General features: G+C 38.4%; 1 protein-coding gene and 1 pseudogene across 3 annotated transcripts in view; one reads left to right on the top strand and one right to left on the bottom strand.

The window, feature by feature from the left end:
* Positions 1 to 24,876, bottom strand: part of Sbf2 (SET binding factor 2) — a 365,757-nt gene that overhangs the window by 215,566 nt on the left and 125,315 nt on the right. The window lies entirely within an intron of this gene.
* The window catches only part of LOC127684576 (40S ribosomal protein S8-like), a 33,401-nt pseudogene continuing 16,015 nt past the window's right edge, over positions 7,491 to 24,876 (top strand).

Here is a 24,876-nt window from a genome sequence, read left to right as displayed (position 1 = left end):
AGTCTGAATGTGGTCCATTATTTTTTTTCCTTTTTTTAAAAAATATTTTTATTTTCTATATCCTTTGTTTACATTCCAAATGATTTCCCCTTTCCCGGATCCCCCCTCCCCATATGTCCCATAAACCTTCTTCTCTCCATCCCTTCTCCAATCACCTCCCTCCTTTTTCTCTGTCCTTATATTCCCTTCCCATGCTAGATCAATCCTTTCCAGGATCAGGTCCCTCTCCATACTTCTACATGGGAGTCATTTGTTATGCAATTTGTGCCTTGGGTATTCAGGGTTTCTGGGCTAATTAATATCCACTTATCAGAGATTGCATTCCATGTGTATTCTTTTGTGATTGGGTTACCTCACTTAGGATGATATTTTCCAGATCAAACCATTTGCCTAAAAATTTTGTGAATTCATTGTTTCTAATTGCTGAGTAGTATTCCATTGTGTAAATATACCACATTTTCTGTATCCATTCCTCCTTTGTGGGGCATCTGGGTTCTTTCCAGTGCTGGATCAATTGGAGGTCAGAATGCAGAAGAATGCGAATTGATCCATTCTTATCTCCATGTACTAAACTTCACTCCAAGTGGATCAAGGACCGCCATGTAAAACCAGACACACTGAAACTAATAGAAAAGAAACTGGGGAAGACCCTTGAGGACATGGGCACAGGGGAAAAGTTCCTGAACAGATCACCAATAGCTTATGCTTTAAGATCAAGAATTGACAAATGGGACCTCATAAAATTACAAAGTTTCTGTAAGGCAAAGGACACTGTTAAAAGGACAAAACGGCAACCATCAAATTGGGAAAGGATATTCACCAACCCCACATCTGATAGAGGGCTAATATCCAATATATACAAAGAACTCAAGAAGTGAGACCCCAGGGAACCAAATAACCCTATTAAAAATGGGGTACAGATCTTAACAAAGAATTTTCACCTGATGAAATTCGGATGGCCGAGAGGCACCTTAAGAAGTGCTCAACATCATTAGTCATTAGGGAAATGCAGATCAAAACAACCCTGAGATTTCACCTTACACCAGTCAGAATGGCTAAGGTCAAAAACTCAGGAGACAGCAGGTGTTGGCGAGGATGTGGAGAAAGAGGAACACTCCTCCACTGCTGGTGGGGCTGTAAGATGGTACAACCACTGTGGAAATCAGTCTGTCAGTTCCTCAGAAAACTGGACATGACACTTCCAGAGGACCCTGCTATACCTCTCCTGGGCATATACCCAAAGGATTCCCCGGCATGCAATAAAGACACATGCTCCATTATGTTCATAGCAGCCTTATTTATAATAGTGGTCCATTATTTTTTTTTTGAGTTAATTTTTTTTTATTTTTTTTTTATTCGATATAATTTATTTACATTTCAAATGATTTCCCCTTTTCTAGCCCCCCCCCCACTCCCCGAAAGTCCCGTAAGCCCCCTTCTCTTCCCCTGTCCTCCCTCCCACCCCTTCCCAGTTCCCCGTTCTGGTTTTGCCAAATACTGTTTCACTGAGTCTTTCCAGAACCAGGGACCACTCCTGCTTTCTTCTTGTATCTCATTTGATGTGTGGATTATGTTTTGGGTATTCCAGTTTTCTAGGTTAATAACCACTTATTAGTGAGTGCATACCATGATTCACCTTTTGAGTCTGGGTTACCTCACTTAGTATGATGTTCTCTAGCTCCATCCATTTGCCTAAGAATTTCATGAATTCATTGTTTCTAATGGCTGAATAGTACTCCATTGTGTAGATATACCACATTTTTTGCATCCACTCTTCTGTTGAGGGATACCTGGGTTCTTTCCAGCATCTGGCAATTATAAATAGGGCTGCTATGAACATAGTAGAGCATGTATCCTTATTACATGGTGGGGAATCCTCTGGGTATATGCCCAGGAGTGGTATAGCAGGATCTTCTGGAAGTGAGGTGCCCAGTTTTCGGAGGAACCGCCAGACTGCTTTCCAGAGTGGTTGTACCAATTTGCAACCCCACCAGCAGTGGAGGAGTGTTCCTCTTTCTCCGCACCCTCTCCAACACCTGCTGTCTCCTGAATTTTTAATCTTAGCCATTCTGACTGGTGTAAGATGAAATCTTAGGGTTGTTTTGATTTGCATTTCCCTAATGACTAATGAAGTTGAGCATTTTTTAAGATGCTTCTCCGCCATCCGAAGTTCTTCAGGTGAGAATTCTTTGTTTAACTCTGTACCCCATTTTTTAATAGGGTTGTTCGGTTTTCTGGAGTCTAACTTCTTGAGTTCTTTATATATATTGGATATTAGCCCTCTATCTGATGTAGGATTGGTGAAGATCTTTTCCCAATTTGTTGGTTGCCGATCTGTCCTCTTGATGGTGTCCTTTGCCTTACAGAAACTCTGTAACCTTATGAGGTCCCATTTGTCAATTCTTGCTCTTAGAGCATACGCTATTGGTGTTCTGTTCAGAAACTTTCTCCCTGTACCGATGTCCTCAAGGGTCTTCCCCAGTTTCTTTTCTATTAGCTTCAGAGTGTCTGGCTTTATGTGGAGGTCCTTGATCCATTTGGATTTGAGCTTAGTACAAGGAGACAAGGATGGATCAATTCGCATTCTTCGATTATTTTTAATTAGGTTTTTTTATTCTTTGATGGTTTCTTAGATACATAAGCTAAATGTGAGTTGTTCCATACATACATACACTCATTCCTTTCTGACCTCTCTCTCCCACTGAAATGCTTCTTTCCACCATGCCTCATTTTCTAAAGTGACTCAGCGTCAGATCCAAGGTGACTAAGGTGACTGGCATTGGCTGGACACATAACAGAGTTGTACATTCACCATGGTCTAGTGCTACCATTAACTGGACAAACTACTTCTTTGATATAAAGCAAAACCATTCTGTGGATTAATCTGAGATGCATACCTTCAGACAGGGTGGTGTTCTTATTCATCAGGAGATTGGTAGGTTTGTAAATGTTGCATACCCAGGAGAATAACTGTTATTTTCACCAAAATTTTACATGAAACTAAGGTTTCAGAAAGGAAAAACTGTATTTTTGTTCTAATTCTATCAAATATCTTTCCTTTATTAAACTAAGGTCACCTGTCAGAGAAGAGTTCATGAATAACAGAGTGACATTTTAGCACAAACACACCTACTAAAGGGACACCTGAATATTTTTCACTCCCTGAAACTAAAAGAGGCAAGTGTGCATAGTTTTCTCAATTTTTGTATACACAGTGAATATAAAAATTTAACAAGATGAAAGGCTTCATGGTTTATTTGAACTAAACTAAATGACCTTTCAAAAACTGCAGACTATAGGAGCTCTTTGGAGAATGGTCACATTTAGCATCTCTAGATACCTTCATCCACATTCTTGAAATCGTACTTTACTGACATGTAGTAAAGGGACATATGTCAATATTTAAACTAAAAAATTAAGTGTGCCATTTAAAAAAGTCTACAAGAAAATTCTTGTAATGGAAAACAGTAAACACAAAACATCCAAAGGAAGAACAACGTAAGACAAACAGGCAACCAACAGATTGGGAATAAAGTCTTCACTAACCCCACATTCCATAGAGGGCTAATTAATATCCAAAATATATAAAGAACTCAAGAAGCTAAGCACCAAAAAACCAAATAACACAATTTAAAAAATGGGGTATAGAACTAAACAGAGAATTTATCACAGAGGAATCTTGAAGGGCTGAGAAGCACTTAAAGAATTGTTCAAAGTCCTTAGTGATCAGAGAAATGCAAATTAAAACGACCCTGGGATTTCTCCTTATACCTATCAGAATGGCTAAGATCAAAACCTCAGGTGACAGCACATGTTGTTGAGAATGTGGAGAAAGAGGAACACTCCTCCACTGATGGTGGTATTGCAAACTGGTACAACCACTCTGGAAATCAATCTGGGGGCTCCTCAGAAAACTGGAAACAGAACCTGAAGACCCAGCTATATCACTCTTGGGCATATACCCAAAAGATGCTCCACTATGCCATGGGGGCACATGTTCTACTATACTCATAGTGGTCTTATTTGTGATAGCCAGAAGCTGGAAGAAACCCAGATGTCCCACAATGGAAGAATGGATACAGAAATACTACTCAGCTATTAAGAATGAGGACATCCTGAGTTTTGCAGTCAAATGGATAGAACTAGAAAGTATCATCCTGAGTGAGGTAACTCAGACCTAAAAGGACATGCATAGTGTGCACTCAGTAATAAGCAGATATTAGCCAATAGAGTACAGAATGCCCAGGACACAACCCACATTACTCAAGAAGGTAAACAAGCCGAAGTGAGGATGCCTCAATCCCACTTGGGAGGGAGAAGAAAGCAGTCTTAGGGAGCAGAGGGAGGGAGGGACTTGTTGGGAGAAGGGACAGGGAGGGGAAAAGAGGGAACATGAATCAGGCATTGGTGGTGGGAGGGCAACAGAACGGAAGCCATGAGGGCCAGCAGAAAAAATGAAAACAGGTAACCTCGGAAGATAGGAGGTAGGGGTCTCTACAGTGTACCAGAGACCTGGGAGGTGAGAGGCTCTCAGGACTCAAAGGGATGGACCTTGGATGAAGTGCTCTACAGTGGGGATGGGGAACTTATAGAGTCTACCTCCAGTGGAGGGACAGGACATCAAGTAAGGGTTGGTGTTGCCATTCCACAGTCAAAAGCTCTAACCCAGAATTGTTCCTGTCTGAAAGAACTGCAGAGACAAACATGGAGAAGAACATGAGAGGAAGGAGGTCCAGTGACAGGTCCAACTTGGGACCCATCTCAAGGGGAGGCTCCAAGGCCTGACACTATTACTAATGCTATGGTGTGCTTACAGACAGGAGCCTCACATAGTCGTGCTCCCCTCCCAGAGGCCCGACAAGCAGCTCAAAGAGTCAGATGCAGATACTAGTACCCAATCAATGGACAGAAGCCAGGGATCCTGGTGGTTGAATTGGGGAAAAGCTGAAAGAAGCTGAGGAGGAGAGTGGCCCCAGAGGAAGAGCAGCAGTCTCAAATGACTTGGCCCCACCTTCCTGAGATCTCTCCAGCACTGAGACCAACCAGACAGCATACACCAGCTAATATGAGGCCCCCGCCACATACAGCAGAGGACTGCCCACATACAGCAGAGGACTGCCTTGTCTGGCCTCAGTGAGAGAAGATATACCTAACCCTTCAGAGATTTGAGGCCTGGTGGAGTGGGGGTATGGGATGGGGAGCAGTTGGGGGTAGTCTGGGAGGGGGATGAAGTCTGGACTGTAAAAAAGTCTTAAAGAATTAAAAAAAAAAGGCTTCCTTAGTAACTCAAACAACCCATTTCTCTGTTCATACCACAACAAGAACTGTGAGATTAAAAAGTAAAAACTTTAAAATTAGGGGATATTCCAAAGATCATTTTCAATTAGGTAAATGCTTCTTCATAACCCTATTAATGTAACCAGAACTAAGAAAAAAAATGGCACTTTGTGGTTGGCCTGGTCAGATAATTTTACTTAGCTTTTCATTAAAAGGTTGCCAATAGAATTACCTATACATTAGTTACATGTGCTATCCCCTATTTCAAATATAAAACTACAATTACACAAAGGAATTATTTTAAAGTATGCATTGAAAAAATAACATCAGAGTCAAACTTAACAGGAAATCTGGATCTGAATTCTCACATGAAATGAATATGTAAATATCCAGGTAATAAAGTGTATACAACTGAGAATTTGAAAATGAAGTCTCAATGATTAAACAGCTTTACACTATCGTTATAAATATAAATTCACTGTATCACAGAGAAGCAGTAACAGGATTTTGGGATCAAGATGTGACCCGAGTATTTAATGAGATGTATTTCCCTTAGAATCTGGATTTGAAAAGCAATGATGCTAAATGGCTCAGCCATTTCAATTCTTCACTTAAAATGCTGAAGAACCAATAAATGGGAGTCAGCATTACAATTTCTAACCTAGGCACCAGTCACACTCTGACAGGAATGTGAGAGAATATTTAGACAGCTGGGAGCAGGATAGTCACTAAAAGACAATGAACAGAAGAATGATAACAGAACGATAAGCCTTAAACAAACAGAAGAAATTCGGGATTTTGTGATCCCTAGTGTCTTTTACTGGCAAACAGGAGAAACAATTGCTATCACAGGTGCAAACCTAAAACACTCAGCACTGACTGTCAACACTGATACACTTATATTTTGGCAGCCTTCAAATAACTGAGGAGACACATGTATTTGGAATGATGTTACCAATGAACATATCACATGAACTGACTAACACTGTTATTTTCTTCACATATTTATGGGTAAAAACAACAAAGTATGTCTTTTAACAACTCTGTCTTGACCTCACCATTTCAGAGAATCGGTCTGTGAAAATGTTACCATGTATCTGGGCAAGCACTGGATTCCTTGATAATCTAAAGTTTATTTTAGTTTGCTACCGACTCAAGAGTGCAAAATTAGGAGTACCTGCTCAGTACTGCGGGACTCTGAACAGCAATGCATTAAAAACACTAACTTTATTTCATTACCCAACCATTAGAAGTAAATTATGTTCAGTAAAACAGTCCAACAGTCCACAAACTAAAGTAGGATTACAACATTTTATAGGGGTGGGGGTGGTCAACTAGGTGCTATAAACATGCATGTATGTAAATTAAAGCTAATCTTTTTGATGGTTTTTACTTTGTTTAAAGTTTGTAAGCAATTAAGTTAACAACATATGATAATTTAATGGCATCTAATATTGTATTAAAGAGCTATTAAAATGAGAAATTGAAAAATAGAAACTTTGGGCTGGAGAGATAGCTCAGTTGTTAAGAGCACTGACTGCTCTTACAGAGGACCTGAGTTCAATTCCCAGCAACCACACATGGTGATGCACAACCATCTGTAATGGAATCTGATGCCGTCTTCTGGTGTGTCTGAAGACAGCTATAGTGTACTCATATAAATTTTAAAAATTAATTTAAAAAATCCTAAAAAAAAAAAAAAGAAAGAAAAATAGAGACTTCGATTCTGTAAAAACACTGTCTAACCATAACTCCCAAGACTTTGTTTACAATGAAAACTAAGGCTATAGGATGCTAAGGTCATAAGGCCAGATTGTTATAGAGTTAGAATGAGAGGTCAAATCTGCAGTCTCTAGGAACTGCATCCTTTCACTGATGGATTATTATAAATTGTTTAGAGATATTAGTTTAATCATATAAATTCATAGCAGGAAAAAATAAGATAAGAATAAAGTAAATATTGTAACACACCATGATTTGTAGCTGTTCATCTTTGGCAGAGCACAGGAATGTATATTTTGTTTCATATATATATATATATATATATATATATATATATATATATATATGTATATATGGAGATCTATCTGTCATATACATAGCGATGAATCTATGAATCTCCTTTTTCTTGGCATTCAATGACATAAGTTATGCTGTGTATGTCTCAGTATATATAGACAAAGTCTTGCAATACAGCTCCTGTGACATCCACCATGTACCCTCCTGCCTTTGAGACTACAGGCATGCACCACAAAGCTCTGCAACACAAGCATTTCAGTAACCACAGTGTCATTACAGGAACACAGGTACTTTGGTTGAAATTCAGCCTACTCCCTATTTTGATGTTTTGGAGGTTAACCTTTTAAAAAAGAAATTATTGCAGTACTATAGAAACCTTTATGGATAGTTCTCAATATTCTCTTATGGAACTATGACATTTTGCAGAGTATGTATAAACAAGCACAAGTTTAACTACGCTTGAGTTCCTTTTTTTTTTTTTTTTTTTTTAAGGCCAAGTAACCACAAGAATATTTTTTTTGTGTGTCACATTTCTACGAAAAATTTTACAAGTAGTTTTTTAAAAAGATCTATTACTATAAGTATAAAGTGATGGCTCAGTGGTTAAGAGTTTTGCTGTTCTTTGACAAGATCCAGGTTTGGTTTTCATCACCCATGTGGTGGCTCACAAAAATTGGTAACTCCAGTTCCAGGGGAATCAAAGTCTCTTCTGGCCCTGACACTGCACATATACACCTACATCAGGCAGAAAACACTTACACACATAAAATAAGGCTTAAAATCTTTTTTAAAAATATATTTGAATAATGTTATTATAAATTACAGACCCAAGAAGAATGATTTGCTAAGTAAAACAACTTTCTTTTTTGAGGCAGGGTTTCTCTGTGTAGCCCTGACTGTCCTAGAACTCACTCTGTAGACAAGGCTGTCCTTGAACAGAGATCTGCCTGCCTCTGCCTCCCAAATTCTGGGATTAAAAGGGTTCACCAGCTGGGCAGTGGTGGCGCACGCCTTTAATCAAAGTACTTGGGAGGCAGAGGCAGGTGGATTTCTGAGTTCGAGGCCAGCCTGGTCTACAGAGTGAGTTCCAGGACAGCCAGGGCTACACAGAGAAACCCTGTCTTGAAAAACTAAACTAAACTAAACTAAACTAAACTAAACTAAACTAAACTAAACTAAACTAAAATAAAATAAAATAAAATAAAAGTGTTCACCACCAATGGCCAGGTTTTAAAAAAAAAAATACAAAAACATGAAAGAAAACTCTGAAGAGACTAAGCTCTATGCCAAGGCAGGCCACAGGAGTTAGAACACGATTCTTTGTATACATTATTTTTCTAAGTAAAGAGGAAATACAAAAGAGTTTCAAAGAGTATCCAACTTAAAAGTAAAATATTTGAGAAGTTCAAATATTTTATTTTGAATAATGGGTGTCATATCATGCTCAATTTTAGTAAGGATCTTTTTGATAAAGTACTTTTACAGGGACTACCCAAAACTCTTTGCTTAAAATGAAACTTACCTAAACCCTATACTTCTCTTAAAAAAAAAATACAGATATATAATTGAATAATTTAACACTGTGTTTTCTTCAGTATCATGTATAAAATAATGATTATCAGCGTAAAATATCTAAACAAACTGACTGAACATGAAACTCATATAAGGTAGGCATAGAGAAAGATATGAGAAGAACTAATTTTACATGAAACCAGTAGTAAGCTATTAGAAAAACAGATTACATTCATAATTCAAAAACACAGACTGAGCCAACATTTCTCAAGTATTGAACATTTTGATATATTAGTCTTATAAGAGTCCTACATAAGACTTTAAATATAAAATTTTTAAGTGGCAATATCAGAGAGAAAAATAAGCTTTTAGAATAAACTTCTAACATTCAAACTTTAAAATGAAACATAAAACTACAAGTCAATTATAAATATGAAGTACAGACTACCTACAGTCCACAGAACTCAAAAAGTCAACAGGATGAAGGGCCCAAGTGAGGACACCTCAGTCCCACTTGGGAGAGAGAAGAAAGCAATCACAACTGGGGAGGGAGGGAGGGACCTGGGAGGGAAAGTGGACAGGATGGGGTGGGAGGGGAACCTGATCTGGTATTGGGTAAGGGAAAAGCCCTGAGGGCCAGCAGAAACAACCAAAACAGGCAACCTCTGGAGGTAGGAGGTTGGGAGAAGCCTCCAGAATGCACCAGAGACCTGGGAGGTGAGAAACTCTCAAGACTCAAAGGGAGGGAGGATCTTAGATAAAATGCCTGACAGTAGAAAGAGGGAACTTATAGAGCCCACCTCCAGGATGAAGACAGGGCATCAAATGAGGGAGGGGACTGCCATCCCACAGTCACAACTCTGACCCATAATTGTTCCTGTCTGAAAGAACTGCAGGGATGGAAATGAAGAGGAGCCTGAGGAAGGTGGTTCAAGGACAGGCCCAAAATGTGAGCTCAAGGGGATGTTCCAAGGCCTTACACTATTACTGAGGCTGTGGAGAGCTCACAAAAATGGACCTGGCATGACCGCACTCTGGAAGACCCTGGAAGACCCAACAAGCAGCTGAAAGAATCAGATGCAGATATTTGAGCCCAACCAATGGACAGAAGCAGCTGACCTCTGTTGTTGAATTAGGAAAAGGCTGAAAGCAGCTGAGGAGGACAACCCTGTAGGAGGACCAGCAGTTTCAATTAACCTGGACAATCTACCCTGTCCCCCCACCCCCACCCCAAGATCTCTCAAACACTGGACCACCAACCGGGCAGCATATACCAGCTCATATGAGGCCCTAACACATACAGCAGAGGACTGCTGGGTGTGGGTTGACTCAGGGATACACTTAACCCTCAAGAGACTAGAGGCCCCAGGGAGTTTAGAGGACAGGTGGGTGGGGGATGGGAGGTGGAGACATCCAATGGGGTGGGGAAGAGATATGGGATGTAGAATAGTTGGAGGGTAAATGGGGAGGGTGGGGGAGGAGAGTAAAACTATACATAAATAACAAATAAATAAATAAATATATTAGAAAAAATAAATCTGAAAGTACAAAATAAGCAAAATAATAAGTTATTAATGAATTCCAGTTAAGTATGGCAGATGAAATCTGCTTTACCTTAAAGACCTCCTACACACAAACCCAAATTATATTTCAGTATTACCTAGAAAATAAATGTGAAAGGAGATGAGGACATGTTTAAAATGTTAATGTGGACTCCCCACCGCCATCTTCGCTGCCTGCCTGAGCAAAAAGGCAGCACCAGGTACTGAGATATCCCGAGTTTAAGATCTCTGGGGGTACAAACAGCCAGAGGTCTGCCTGCACCCAGGACCTGGGCAGACAGGCAGTTCGTCTGTGTGCCAGTCTGTTGTGGGGCCTGTGTCCTACAAGGGGATCAGCAACAGGGAGTGACTCCCCGCCGCCATCTTCGCTGCCTGCCAGAGCAGAAAGGCAACACCAAGTACTGAGATATCCTGAATTTAAGATCTCTGGGGGCGCAAACCACCAGGGGTCTGCCTGCACCCAGGTCATGGGCAGATAGGCGGTTTGTCTGTGTGTCAGCCTGTCGTGGGGCTTGTGCCCTACGGGGTGGTCAGCATTTAGAGGGACTCTCCACCACCACCTTTGCTCCATGACAGAGCAGTCAGGGAGCACCAGGTTCACTGAGACAACCCAAGTATAACATTACTTGTGGCAAGACTCGGCAGGGCTCCAACGGCACACAAGAGGAAGGCAATCTGTGCCAGGGGAAACCCAGTCATACAGTGTCACAGAAACAGCCTTACAGGCTCACAGGAGGTTGACGCACCAGCCAGTGACAACAAGACCAACTAACACCAGTGAGAACTAAATGGCTAAAGGCAGATGTGGGAACGTTACTAACAGAAATCAAGGCAATATGGCAGCATCTGAACCCAATTCTCCTACAACAGCAAGTCCTGGATACCCCCATCACACCAGTAAAACAAGATTTGGATTTAAAATCACTGGTCATGATGCTGTTAGCGGAACACATGAAGGACATAAATAAATCTCTTAAAGAAATTCAGGAGAAAAATGATCAAAAGCAAGAAGCCCTTACAAGGGAAACACAAAAATCACTTAAAGAAATTCAGGAGAATATGGGTCAAAAGATAGTAGCCAATAAGGAGGAAATGAAAAATCACTTAAAGAAATACAGGAGAACTTTGGTTAACAGGCAGAAGTCATGAAAGAGGAAACACAAAAATCTCTTAAAGAATTACAGGAAAACACAAATAAGCAAGTGAAGGAGCTGAGCAAAACCATCCAGGATCTAAAACTAGAAGTAGAAACAACTAAGAAATCACAAAGGGAGACAACTTTGGAGATAGAAAACATTGGGAAGAAATCAGGGGCCATAGATGAAAATATCAACAACAGAATACAAGAGATAGATGAAAGAATCTCAGATGCCGAAGATACCGTAGAAACCATGGAGTCAACAGTCAAAGAAAATACAAAATGCAAAAAGCTTGTAACCCAAAACATCCAGGAAATCCAGGACACAATGAGAAGACCAAACCTAAGGCTTATAGACATAGATGAGTGAAGATTTACAACTTAAAAGGCCAGCAAATATCTTCAACAAAATTATGGAAGAAAACTTCCCTAATGTAAAGAGAGAGATGCCCATAAATATACAAGAAGCCTACAGAACTCCAAACAGACTGGATCAGAACAGAAATACCTCCTGTCACATAATAATCAAAACCCCAAAGGTACTAAACAAAGAAAGAATACTTAGGGCAGTAAGAGAAAAAGGGCAAGTAACATATAAAGGAAGACCTATCAGAATTGCACCAGACTTCTTACCAGAGACCATGAAAGCTAGAAGATCCTGGGCAGACCTCATGCAGATTCTAAGGGAACACAAATGCCAGCCAAGACTACCATACCCAGCAAAACTCTCAATCACTAAAGATAGAAAAACCAAGATATTCCATGACAAAACCAAATTTACACAATGTCTTTCCACAAACCTAGTCCTACAAAGGATTAACAGGGGGAAAACACCAATACAAGGAGGGAAACTATACCCTGGAAAAAGCAAGATAATAACCTTCTTTTATCAAACCCAACAGAAGATAACCACTCAAATATAAAATTAACATCAAAAATGATAGGAAGCAATAATCACTATTCCTTGATATCTCTTAACATCAATGGACTCAATTCCACAATAAAAAGACATAGACTAACAGACTGGATATGTAAACTGGACCCTATATTTTGCTGCATATAGGAAACACACCTCAGTGTCAAAGACAAAAACTACCTTAGAGTAAAAGGCTGGAAGACAATTGTACAAGCAAATGGTCTCAGGAAACAAGCCGGAGTTGCCAGTGACAACAAGACCAACTAACAGCAGAAATTAAACAGGGACACAGTGAAACTAATTGAAACTTTGGATCAATTGGATTTAACAGATATATATAGAACATTTCATCCCAAAGCAAAAGAATATACCTTTTTCTCAGCACCTCATGGTACCTTCTCCAAAATAGATCATATAACTGGTCACAAGACAGACCTCAACAAATATAAGATCGAAATAATCCCATGCCTCCTATCAGATCACTGTGGTGTAAAAGTGGTCTTCAATAGCAACAAAAACAACAGAAAGCTCACATACATATGGAAACTGAATAATACACTACTCAATGATACCTTGGTCAAGGAAGAAATAAAGAAGTCAAAGACGTTTTAGAATTTAACGAAAATAAAGGCACAACATACCCAACTTTCTGGGACACAATGAAAGCAGTGCTAAGAGGAAAACTCATAGCCGTGAGTGCCTCCAAAAAGAAAATGGAGAGAGCATACACTAGAAGCTTAATGGCACAACTGAAAGCCCTGGAACAAAAAGAAGCTAATTCACCCAGAAGAAGGAGACAGGAAATCATCAAACTCAGGGCTGAAATCAATCAATTAGAAACAAAGATAACCATACAAAGAATCAACCAAACCAGGAGCTGGTTCTTTGAAAAAATCAACAAGATAGATAAACCCTTAACCAGACTACCCAAAGGGCACAGAGACAGTATCCAAATTAACAAAATTAGAAATGAAGATTTCTCACCACAGACCATGAAAGCTAGAAGATCCTGGGCAGAGCACATGCAGACTCTAAGAGAACACAAATGCCAGCCGAGACTACTATACCCAGTGAAACTCTCAATTACCATAGATGGAGAAACCAAGATATTCCATGACAAAACCAAATTTACACAATATCTTTCCACAAACCCAGCCCTACAAAGGATAATAGGGGGAAAACACCATTACAACGAGGGAAACTATACCCTGGAAAAAGCTGGATATTAAGCTTCTTTCATCAAACCCAAAGAAGATAACCACACACGTATAAAATTAAAATAAAAAATGATAGGAAGCAATAACCACTACTCCTTAATATCTCTTAACATCAATGGACTCAATTCCCCAATAAAAAGACATAGACTAACAGACTGGTTACGTAAACAGGACCCTACATTTTGCTGCAGACAGGAAACACACCTCAGTGTCAAAGACAAAAACTACCTTAGGTAAAAGGCTGGAAGACAATTCTACAAGCAAATGGTCCCAGGAAACAAGCCAGAGTTGCCATTCTAATATCAGATAAAATTGACTTTCAACCTAATGTCATCAAAAGAGACATAGAAGGTCACTTCATGCTGGTCAAAGGAAAATTCCAACAAGAACTCTCAATCCTGAACATCTATGCCCCAAATAAAAGGGCGCCCTCATTCATAAAAGAAACTTCACTAAAGCTCAAAGCACACATTGCACCTGACACAATAGTTGTGGGTGACTTCAACACTGCCCTTTCCTCAATGGACCGATCAGGAAAACAGAAACTAAACAGGGAGACAGTGAAACTAATTGAAGCTTTGGACCAATTGGAGTTAACAGATTATATATATATATATATATATATATATATATATAACTTTTCATCCTAAAGCAAAAGAATATACCTTTTTCTCAGCACCTCATGGTACCTTCTCCAAAATAGATCATATAGTTGGTCACAAGACAGACCTCAACGAATATAAGAAGATTGAAATGATCCCATGCCTCTTATCAGATCATTATGGAATAAAAGTGGTCTTAAATAACAATAAAAACAACAGAAAGTCCACATACACATGGAAACTGAACAATACTCTACTCAATGATACCTTGGTCAAGGAAGAAATAAAGGAAGAAATAAAGAAAGAAATGAAAGATTTCTTAGAATTTAATGAAAATGAAGGCACAACATACACAAATCTATGGGACACAATGAAAGCAGTGCTAAGAGGAAAACTCATACCTTTGAGTGCCTCCAAAAAACAATTCTAGAGAGCATACACTAGAAGATTAACGGAACAACTGAAAGTCCTGGAACAAAAAGAAGCTAATTCACCCAGGAGAAGAAGACAGGAAATCATCAAACTCAGGGCTGAAATCAATCAAGTAGAAACAAAGAGAACCATACAAAGAATCAACAAAACCAAAAGCTGGTTCTTTGAAAAAATCAACAAGATAGATTACCCCTTAGCCAGACTAACCAAAGGGCACAGAGAAAGTATCCAAAATTAACAAAATTAGAAATGAAAACGGAGATATTACAACATAAACTGAGGAAATTCAAAAAATCATCAGATCATACTACAAAAACATGTACTCAACACAACTGGAGAATCTCGAGGAAATGAACATTTTCTTAGACAAATACCAATTGCCAAAATTAAACCAGGATCAAATAGACCATCTAAACAGACCCATAACCCCTAAAGAAATAGAACGGGTCATAGATAGCCTTCCAACCCAAAAAAGCACAGGACCAAATGGTTTCAGTGCTGAATTTTATTAGACCTTCAAAGAAGACTTAACACCAATACTCTTCAAAATTTTCCACCAAATAGAAACTCCTTCTTCGAAGCCACTATTACGCTGATACCAAAACCACACAAAGATCCAACTAAGAAAGATAATTTCAGGCCAATTTCCCTTATGAATATCAATGCAAAAATACATAAAATTCTTGCCCATCGAATCCAAGAACACATCAAAACGATCATCCACCATGATCAAGTAGGCTTCATCCCAGGGATGCAGGGATGGTTCAATATAAGGAAGTCCATCAATGCTATCCACTACATAAACAAACTCAAAGAAAAAAAACCACATGATCATTTCATTAGATGCTGAAAAAGCATTTGACAAAATTCAGCATCCTTTCATGCTAAAAGTCTTGGAAAGGACAGGAAATCAAGGCCCATACCTAAACATAGTAAAAGCAATATACAGCAAACTGGTAGCCAACATCAAACTAAATGGAGAGAAACTTGAAGCAATCCCACTAAAATCAGGGACTAGACAAGGCTGCCCCCTCTCTCCATATCTTTTCAATATAGTTCTTGAAGTCCTAGCTAGAGCAATTAGACAACATTAGGAAGTCCAAGGGATACAAATTGGAAAGGAAGAAGTAAAAATATCACTATTTGCCAATGATATGATAGTATACTTAAGTGACCCTAAAAACTCTACAAGAGAACTCCTACAGCTGGTAAACAACTTCAGCAAAGGGGCTGGCTACAAAATCAATGCAAGCAAATCAGTAGCCTTCATATACTCAAAGGACAAGCAGACTCAGAAAGAAATTAGGGAAATGACTCCCTTCACAATAGCTACAAACAGCATAAAGTATCTTGGGGTGACTCTAACCAAACAAGTGAAAGACCTATATGACAAGAACTTCAGATCTCTGAAGAAGGAAATCGAAGAAGATCTCAGAAAATGGAAAAATCTTCCATGCTCGTGGATTGGCAGGATTAATATAGTTAAAATGGCCATCTTGCCAAAGGCAATCTACAGATTCAATGCTATCCCCATAAAAATCCCAACCCAGTTCTTCATAGAGCTAGAAAGAGCAATTCTCAAATTTATCTGGAATAACAAAAAAACCAGGATAGCTAAAACTATTCTCAACAGTAAAAGAACTTCACGGGGATTCAGTATCCCAGACTTTAAACTTTACTACAGAGCAATAGTGATAAAAACTGCATGGTATTGGTACAATGTCAGGCAAGCGGATCAATGGAATAGGATTGAAGACCCAGAAATGAACCAACACACCTATGGTCACTTGGTCTTCGACAAAGGAGCTGAAAGCATCCAGTGGAAAAAAGATAGTCTTTTCAACAAATGGTCCTGGTTCAATTGGAGGTCAGCATGCAGATGAATTCGAATCTATCCATTCTTATCTCCTTGTACTAAGCTCAATTCCAAGTGGATCAAGGACCTCCACATAAAACCTGACACACTGAAACTAATCGAAAAGAAACTGGGGAAGACCCTTGAGGACATGGGCACAGGGGAAAAGTTCCTGAATAGAACACCCATAGCTTACGCTCTAAGATCAAGAATTGACAAATGGGACCTCATAAAACTACAAGGTTTCTGTAAGGCAAAGGACACTGTCAAAAGGACAAAACGTCAACCAACAGATTGGGAAAGGATCTTCACCAACCCTAAATCTGTAATATCTAATATATACAAAGAACTCAAGAAGGTAGAACCCAGAGAACCAAATAACCCCATTAAAAAGTGGGGTACAGAGCTAAACAAAGAATTTTCACATGAAGAACTTCGGAGAGCTGAGAAACACCTTAAGAAATGTTCAACATCATTAATTATTAGGGAAATGCAAATCAAAACAACTCGGAGATTTCACCTCACACCAGTCAGAATGGCTAAGGTCAAAAACTCAGGAGACAGCAGGTATTGGCGAGGATGTGGAGAAAGAGGAACACTCCTCCACTGCTGGTGGGATTGCAAGATGGTGCAACCACTTTGGAAATCAGTCTGGCGGTTCCTCAGAAAACTGGGCATGACACTTCCTGAGGACCCTGTTATACCACTCCTGGGCATATATCCAGAGGATTCTTCAGCATGCAATAAGGACACATGTTCCACTATATTCATAGCAGCCCTATTTGTAGTAGCCAGAAGCTGGAAAGAACCCAGGTGTCCTTCAACTGAGAAATGGATACAGAAAATGTGGTATATTTACACAATGGAATACTACTCAGCAATTACAAACAATGAATCACAAAATTTATGGCAAATGGTTTGATCTGGAAAATATCATCCTAAGTGAGGTAACCCAATCACAAAAGAATACACATGGAATGCAATCTCTGATAAGTGGATATTAATTAGCCCAGAAGCCCTGAATACCCAAGGCACAAATCGCATAACAAATGACTCCCATGAAGAAATATGGAGAGGGTCTTGATCCTGGAAAGGACTGATCTAGCATTGGAGGGGAATATAAGGACAGAGAAAAAGGAGGGAGGTGATTGGAGAATGGATAGAGAGAAGAAGGTTTATGGAACATATGGGGAGGGGGATCTGGGAAAGGAGAAATCATTTGGAATGTAAACAAAGAATATAGAAAATAAAAATATTAAAAAAAAAGAGAGAGAGAGAAAAGGAGGATTCTAGAAAGTTCACATTTTACAGTCTTTTAGAACCAAAAAATCTGCTCACTCCTTTAAATGTACTCTTTTAAGAGTCAGAAACACATATGCATAATGTCTCAGAAAAGAACTTTTAATAAAAATTTAAAATCAACAGTAGTCATATAAATTCCTTGATTTTTCAGGAAATTTAAATTTCTCAGTTAAATAGAGGAAACAAGGTGAGTACCATTTTAATACTTCTTCTTTTCTGGTAAAGTAGAAACACCGAAATTTTACTAATTTCCTGTATAACAGAAAGTATGCTATTACTTGGGGTTAAAAATTCCATTCGCATGTTCTCAAGACAAAAAGAAATTAGTATAATATTGCCAACTGACCCCTTAACAAAAAGTATACATCATACAGTCTACAGGCTACAAATAGAGTACAGCAGCTGAGTGGCAGAAATTTTTTCCAATATGTGCCAAGACCCTAGGGTCAATCCCTAGAACCACTTATGGAAAATAAAAGGTTTGAGCAACTGTGATCATAAGGCAGCATGCAGTCATTAACAAGTCTTTTGTAAGTGCTCAACATGTGCTCAATAAAAATCATCTTAAGAAACAGAAAATTGATTTAATGTATGTGTTTTCTATAGTTCTCAAAAGGGGCATTAAAATTTGAAATATTTTAACTTTTAAGTGAAAGTATGGTTTTTTTTTTTATAAATGAAACCCAAGGAAGAGTACTTTCTTTAACAAATGACTTTTGAAAAAAATCAAAGAAAAAATTATAGATTAAGACATATTTAGGTCCCTGGCTTAATGTTCTATTGTGCACAATGGCAGGAGACAGTGAGGCTGAGTCCGAAGTGTTTGAGATCACAGACTTCACCACAGCCTCGGAGTGGGAAAGGTTTATTTCAAAAGTTGAAGAGGTCTTGAATGACTGTAACTGATCTGAAACACTCTGGGGAAACCACTGGAAAAGGCTTCCGGTTTCCATCTGTGCAGAGAGCTGATTCTGTGCCTCAGTTCTCCTTACTCAACTACTGCTAAGAGAGAGTGGGCCTCCCAGGAGTGCTGACAAGCCTGTGAGCACAGGTAAGACCACCACTTCTACTCAGAGGGACCCACTGGGAGCCCTCATGACAGAGGAAACTAGGAGCAACCTGGAACAGGATCCTTCCATTTTCATCTGTGCCCAGAGCTGATCCTGAGTCACAGTGCTCCATACCCAAATACTGCTGGGAGAGAGCTGGTCTCCCAGGAGGGCAGACAAATTGAATCAAACCACCCAGGATCTAAAAATGGAAAGAGAAACAATAAAGAAATCACAAAGCGAGGCACCTCTGGAGATAGGAAACCCAAGAAAGAGATCAGGAGTCATAGATGCAAGCATTACCAACAGAATACAAGAGATAGAAGAGAGAATCTCAGGTGCAGAAGATACCATAGAAAACACTGACACAACAGTCAAAGAAAACACAAAATGCAAAAAGCTCCTAACCCAAAACATCCAGGAAATCCAGGACACAATGAGAAGACCAAACCTAAGGATAATAGGTATAGAAGAGAGTGAAGATTCCCAACTTAAAGGGCCAGTAAATATCTTCAACAAAATTATAGAAGAAAACTTCCCTAACCTAAAGAAAGAGATACCCATGAACATACAAGAGGCCTACAGAACTCCAAATAGACTAGACCAGAACAGAAATTCTTGCCATCATATAATAATCAAAACACCAAATGCACTAAACAAAGAAAGAATATTAAAAGCAGTGAGAGAAAAAGGTCAAGTAACATAAAAGGAAGACCTATCAGAATTACACCAGACTTCTCACAAGAGACTATGAAAGCCAGAAGAGCCTGGGCAGATGTCATACAGACCCTGAGGGAACACAAATGCCAACCCAGGCTACTATACCCAGAAAAACTCTCAATTCCCATGGAAGGAGAAATCGAGGTATTCCATGACAAAACCAAATTTACACAATAGCTTTCCATAAATCTAGCCCTATGAAGGATAATAGATACAAAACACCAACACAAGGAAGAAAACTACACCCTAGAAAAAGCAAGAAATTAATCTTCTTTCATCAAATCCAAAAGAGGATAACCACACAAACATAAAAATAACATCAAAAATATCACTATGCCTTAATCTCTCTTAATATCAATGGACTCAATTCTCCAATAAAAAGATATAGACTGGATAGGTAAACAGGACCAAACACTTTGCTGCATACAGGAAATGTACCTCAGTGTCAAAGAAAGACACTACCTCAGAGCCAAGGGCTGGAAAACAATTTTCCAGGCGAATGGTCCTAAGAAATAAGCTGGAGTAGCCATTCTAATATCGAATAAGAGCAACTTTCAAAAAAAGTTATCAAAAGGGATAAGGAAGGACACTTCATACTTATTAGAGGAAAAATCTACCAAGGAGAACTCTCAATTCTGAACATCTATTCTCCAAATGCAAGGGTGTCCACATTCATAAAAGAAACTCTACTAAAGCACAAAGCACACACTGCACCCCACACAATAATAGTGGGAGACTTCAACACTCCACTCCTACCAATGGACAGATCATGGAAACTAAACAGATACACACTGAAACTAACAGAAATTATGGACCAAATGGACTTAACAGATATCTATAGAATATTTCATCCGAAAATAAAAGAATATACCTTCATCTCAGCACCTTATGGTACCTTCTTCAAAACTGACCATATACTCTGTTACAAAACAGGCCTCAACAGATACAAGAAGATTGAAATAATCCCATGCATCCTATCAGATCACAGTGGATTAAGGCTAGTTTTCAATTGCCTTAAACAGAAAGCCCACATATATATGGAAGCTGAACAATGCTCTACTCAATGATAACTTGGTCAAGGAAGAAATAAAGAAATTAAAGACTTTTTAGAATTTAATAAAAATGAAGGCACAACATACCCAAACTTATGGGACACAATGAAAGCTGTGCTAAGAGGAAAACTCAGCTCTGAGTGCCTCCAAAAAGAATCTGGAGGGCGGTGGTGGCTCACGCCTGTAATCCCAGCACTCTGGGTGGCAGAGGCAGGCGGATCTCTGAGTTCGAGGCCAGCCTGGTCTACAGAGTGAGTTCCAGGACAGCCTGGGCTACACAGAGAAAGCCTGTCTTGAAAAAACCAAATCCAAAAAAAAGAAAGAAAGAAAGAAAGAAAAAAGAAACTGGAGAGAGCATACATCAGCAGCTTAACAGCACACCTGAAAGCTCTAGAACAAAAAGAAGCAAAAAGAAGAGAAACAGACAGCAGGAAATAATCAAACTCAGGGCTGAAATCAACCAAGTAGAAACAAAAAGAACTATACAAAGAATCAATAAAACCAGGGGGTAGTCCTTTGAGAAAAATCAATAAGATAGCCAGACTAACCAGAGGGCACAGAGACAGTATCTGTATTAACAAAATCAGAAATGAAAAAGAAGATATAACAACAGAAACTGAGGAAATTAAAAAAAAAAAACCATCAGATCCTACTACAAAAGCCTATACACAACAAAACTGGAAAATCTGGATGAAATGGACAACTTTCTAGACAGATACCAGATGCCAAAGTTAAATCAGGATCACATAAACCATCTGAACAGTCCCATAACACCTAAAGAAATAGAAGCAGTCATTAAAAGCCTCCCAACCAACAAAAGCCCAAGATCAGATGGGTTTAGTGTTGAATTCTATCAGTCTTTCAAAGAAAGCACCTAATATTGATGCTCTTGAAACTAGTTCACAAAATAGAAACAGAAGGAACACTACCCAATTCATTCTATGAAGCCACAATTATGCTGCGTATTCTCCTTTGGATATAAAGGATTTCTATCTAATTAGAAACTTTTCACAATTTCCTTTCATAGAGGACTTGATAAGCAATTTTTTCTAGTTCTGTCATGTTTAATTTTCCAAACAGATTTTAAAAACTGGTTGAGTGCATATTTCTTTTAGCTTCAGAAGATAAGATGTATATTTTAGAGGCATTTAACTATTTTAAATTATTTTGATGACTATAAAAAAACAGAAATAATTAAGCCTTCAGGAGTAAGAGGCAGGGAGATCTCTGAGTTCTAGGTCAACATGGTCTATAGAGCAAGTTCCAGTATAACCAGGGATAAAATAGAAAAACTTTATCTTGATAAACAGACGAAAACAAAATGGAGAGGAGGACGGGGAGGACAAAGAGGAGGAGGGGGGAAGAAGGAAGGTGGAAGAGGAGAAGAGGAGGAGAAGGAAAAGGAGGAGGAGAGGAGGAGGAGGAAGAGAAGAAGAGGAAGGAGGAGGGAGAGAAGGAAGAGGAGAAGAAAGAAGAGGAAAAGAGGAGGAGAAGGAAGAAGAGAAGAAGAGGAGAAGGAAGGAGGAGGAGGAGAAGAAGAAGAAAAAGAAGAAGAAGAAAAAGAAGAAGAAAGAAAAGAAAAGAAAGAAGAAAAATATTTAAAATACTTGTGTTCCAAATGCATATACACAAACAGATGTGTGAAGATTAAATGATGTTTGGTAATATTTACGAACTCTTATCTGTTAGGTATGATAATGACATTGTGATTGGGTTTTTAATCCCTTTTTTTTTTAAGTGCTTTGTGTTTCAGAAACAGAAGGATCCATGAGTTCAAGGCCAGATCAATCTAGGCTACATTGTGAGATCATGTCTCCCTTTCTTCCCACCAAAAGTCATGCATACAACATACAATGCATTCAGAAATATTAATGGATAACAATGAATTAATTGAATTATTTGGAATGATTTTGAGAAAATTGACAAACTCAAGATCAGCTACAGAGGGAGTTTTGAACACAAAATGTCTCTCATAAAACAATCAGGATTAAATCATAAGCATGTAAATGATTAGAACATTCCCTAGTGCTGAAATCATAACATGCTATAGCAGTAGCCAATCACAGCAGTAGTATTGAAGCTTACAGGTAATCAGTATCATTTTCACTGTTACTGATATTGCAAAGAGGAACAGAAGGTTGTTGACTCATGGAGCATACCAAACCTGGAACCTGAATCACAACCAGTTGGATAGTAGAGGGAACAGAGGGACAGTTTTTCAAAGGAGGATTCAGGGTGTATGTTTGTGTGTATGTGTGATAAAAAATATAAATGATTGGGGACCTTCATGCTGAAAGCAATTGATCCAATTAATCTATTGAAAAATTACTATATTCCACCCTCATTCTATATAATTAGAACCACAGTGAGACAGATGAAGTCTTTCTCTTCATTCATTGTTTGTATTTCTGGTGATTAACTTAAACATAGAAATAATTCAAGAAAATATCTGGACTTAAAAATACATGAAGAGTGACTTTCTATTTTGTGGACTCATACAAGAGATTAGAAATGTCTACAACTCTTTGAACCTGTTTTCTTTCTTGGTACCTGATAAGAATTTACTCAGATACAAAGTACATAAGCCTCAGAAAACACCTGCATCAAAATTATCCTTCATATACCCAAAACCAAATAAAATAAGTTTCAAGGTACAATTCAAGCCACAGATGATATTTGAGTGCAAAAATTGAACTAAACGTTGCTATAAATGATGACTGGAGGGCTGGAGAGATGGCTCAGTGGTTAAGAGCACTGACTGCTCTTCCAGAAGTCCTAAGTTCAAATCCCAGCAACCACATGGTAGCTCACAACCATCTGTAATGGGATTCAATGCCCTCTTCTGGTGTGTCTGAAGGCAGCTATAGTGTACTCACATATATAAAATAAATAAAGTCTTAAAAAAGGATGAAGAGAATTGTTTTAAAAAAAAAAGCTGACTGGATAGAACACTGCATAATAGATGTCACCTCAAAACACAGGACACTGTAGAACCTGTGATTTGGAAATGAATCAAAACATACAGCTAAAGAGAACTAATGAACTATGATTCAAGCAGTTGAAATTTGTTAGTTTTAGTCCTCATGAGCTTCATAATAATGTTTGGTATGAAGTGTTAACATTGTTTTTGATAAAAACCTGTCTAAACAAGATGAGTTTTATTTACCAAAACAGAAACAATGTCTTAGCTTCATGTGGACAGTTGGCTAACTTTAGAACCCATCATCTGTTGGTCACAGAGTGTTTACTGCTTATTCACTTAATGCAGATCTTCTGAGAAAGGCATTTGCAGAATACATGCTCCCTGCTAAATATTATTGTTAAAAGCAACAACCAGAGATAGATATCTAGTTAAGCTGTTTGTCTTTATCTTGTGAAAAAAATTAGAACAAACAGAACAAAATGTTCTACTCTGGAGCTCAGTCCAAATGTATCTGGATGATGGCAAATGGGTGCTTCCTCTGAACTTCAAAGGGAACAACACTTGAAAAGGAGTCTAGAAGAAGACACTTTTCAATGTTACATTATCAAACACATAAGGAAGAAAGTTCCTTTGAGACAGTAACATCATAATCAGCTGTCCACAGATGAGAAAGACAGACTGCCACAATATAGGCATGTCTCACATCAGAACCCAGAAAAACAAGATTTAATACATAACCAATGAAAACTAAAATAAGAAGCAGGTAATTTCCAATTTCATTAATTCACTTAAAGCCACATAATACTACTCTTAAAATAATAAATCTTATACTGTGCATATTCAACTAAATTATGCATATACATAGTGAAAGAAGAGTCTGTGGGCCCAAACCACTTACCAACAGGAGAAATACACCATGTTATTGAAAAATAAAACTATCAGAACTGAAGTTAGGCACTGTGGGACATGACTGAAATCACAGCACTAGAGAAAGGGAAGAAGAAAGCTCAAGGACATCCTGATCTATACAGTAGGTTGTAGGCTAACCATGGTGACATAGTGAACCTATTTCAAAAAAAGAAGAAAAGAAAAAGAAGACAATGAAAAACCGCCTCAAACCATTAAAATTAGTATATTAAAATAGTTAAAAGAAAATTCACTTGTATATAAAGCCTGGGAATTAGTCATATATGCTAAATCAAATGCAACTTTTCTCCTCTTTATTTCTCAGATCTAGAACCTATGAACAAGGAATATTGACGGTAATTCTGACACATCATAAAAGAAATGATACATTAAA

This window comes from Apodemus sylvaticus, chromosome 1 (assembly GCF_947179515.1).
Source record: "Apodemus sylvaticus chromosome 1, mApoSyl1.1, whole genome shotgun sequence".
Taxonomy (NCBI): Eukaryota; Metazoa; Chordata; class Mammalia; order Rodentia; family Muridae; genus Apodemus; species Apodemus sylvaticus.
Note: the sequence above shows the minus strand (reverse complement) of the source record. Positions and strands in the feature narration are given on the sequence as shown.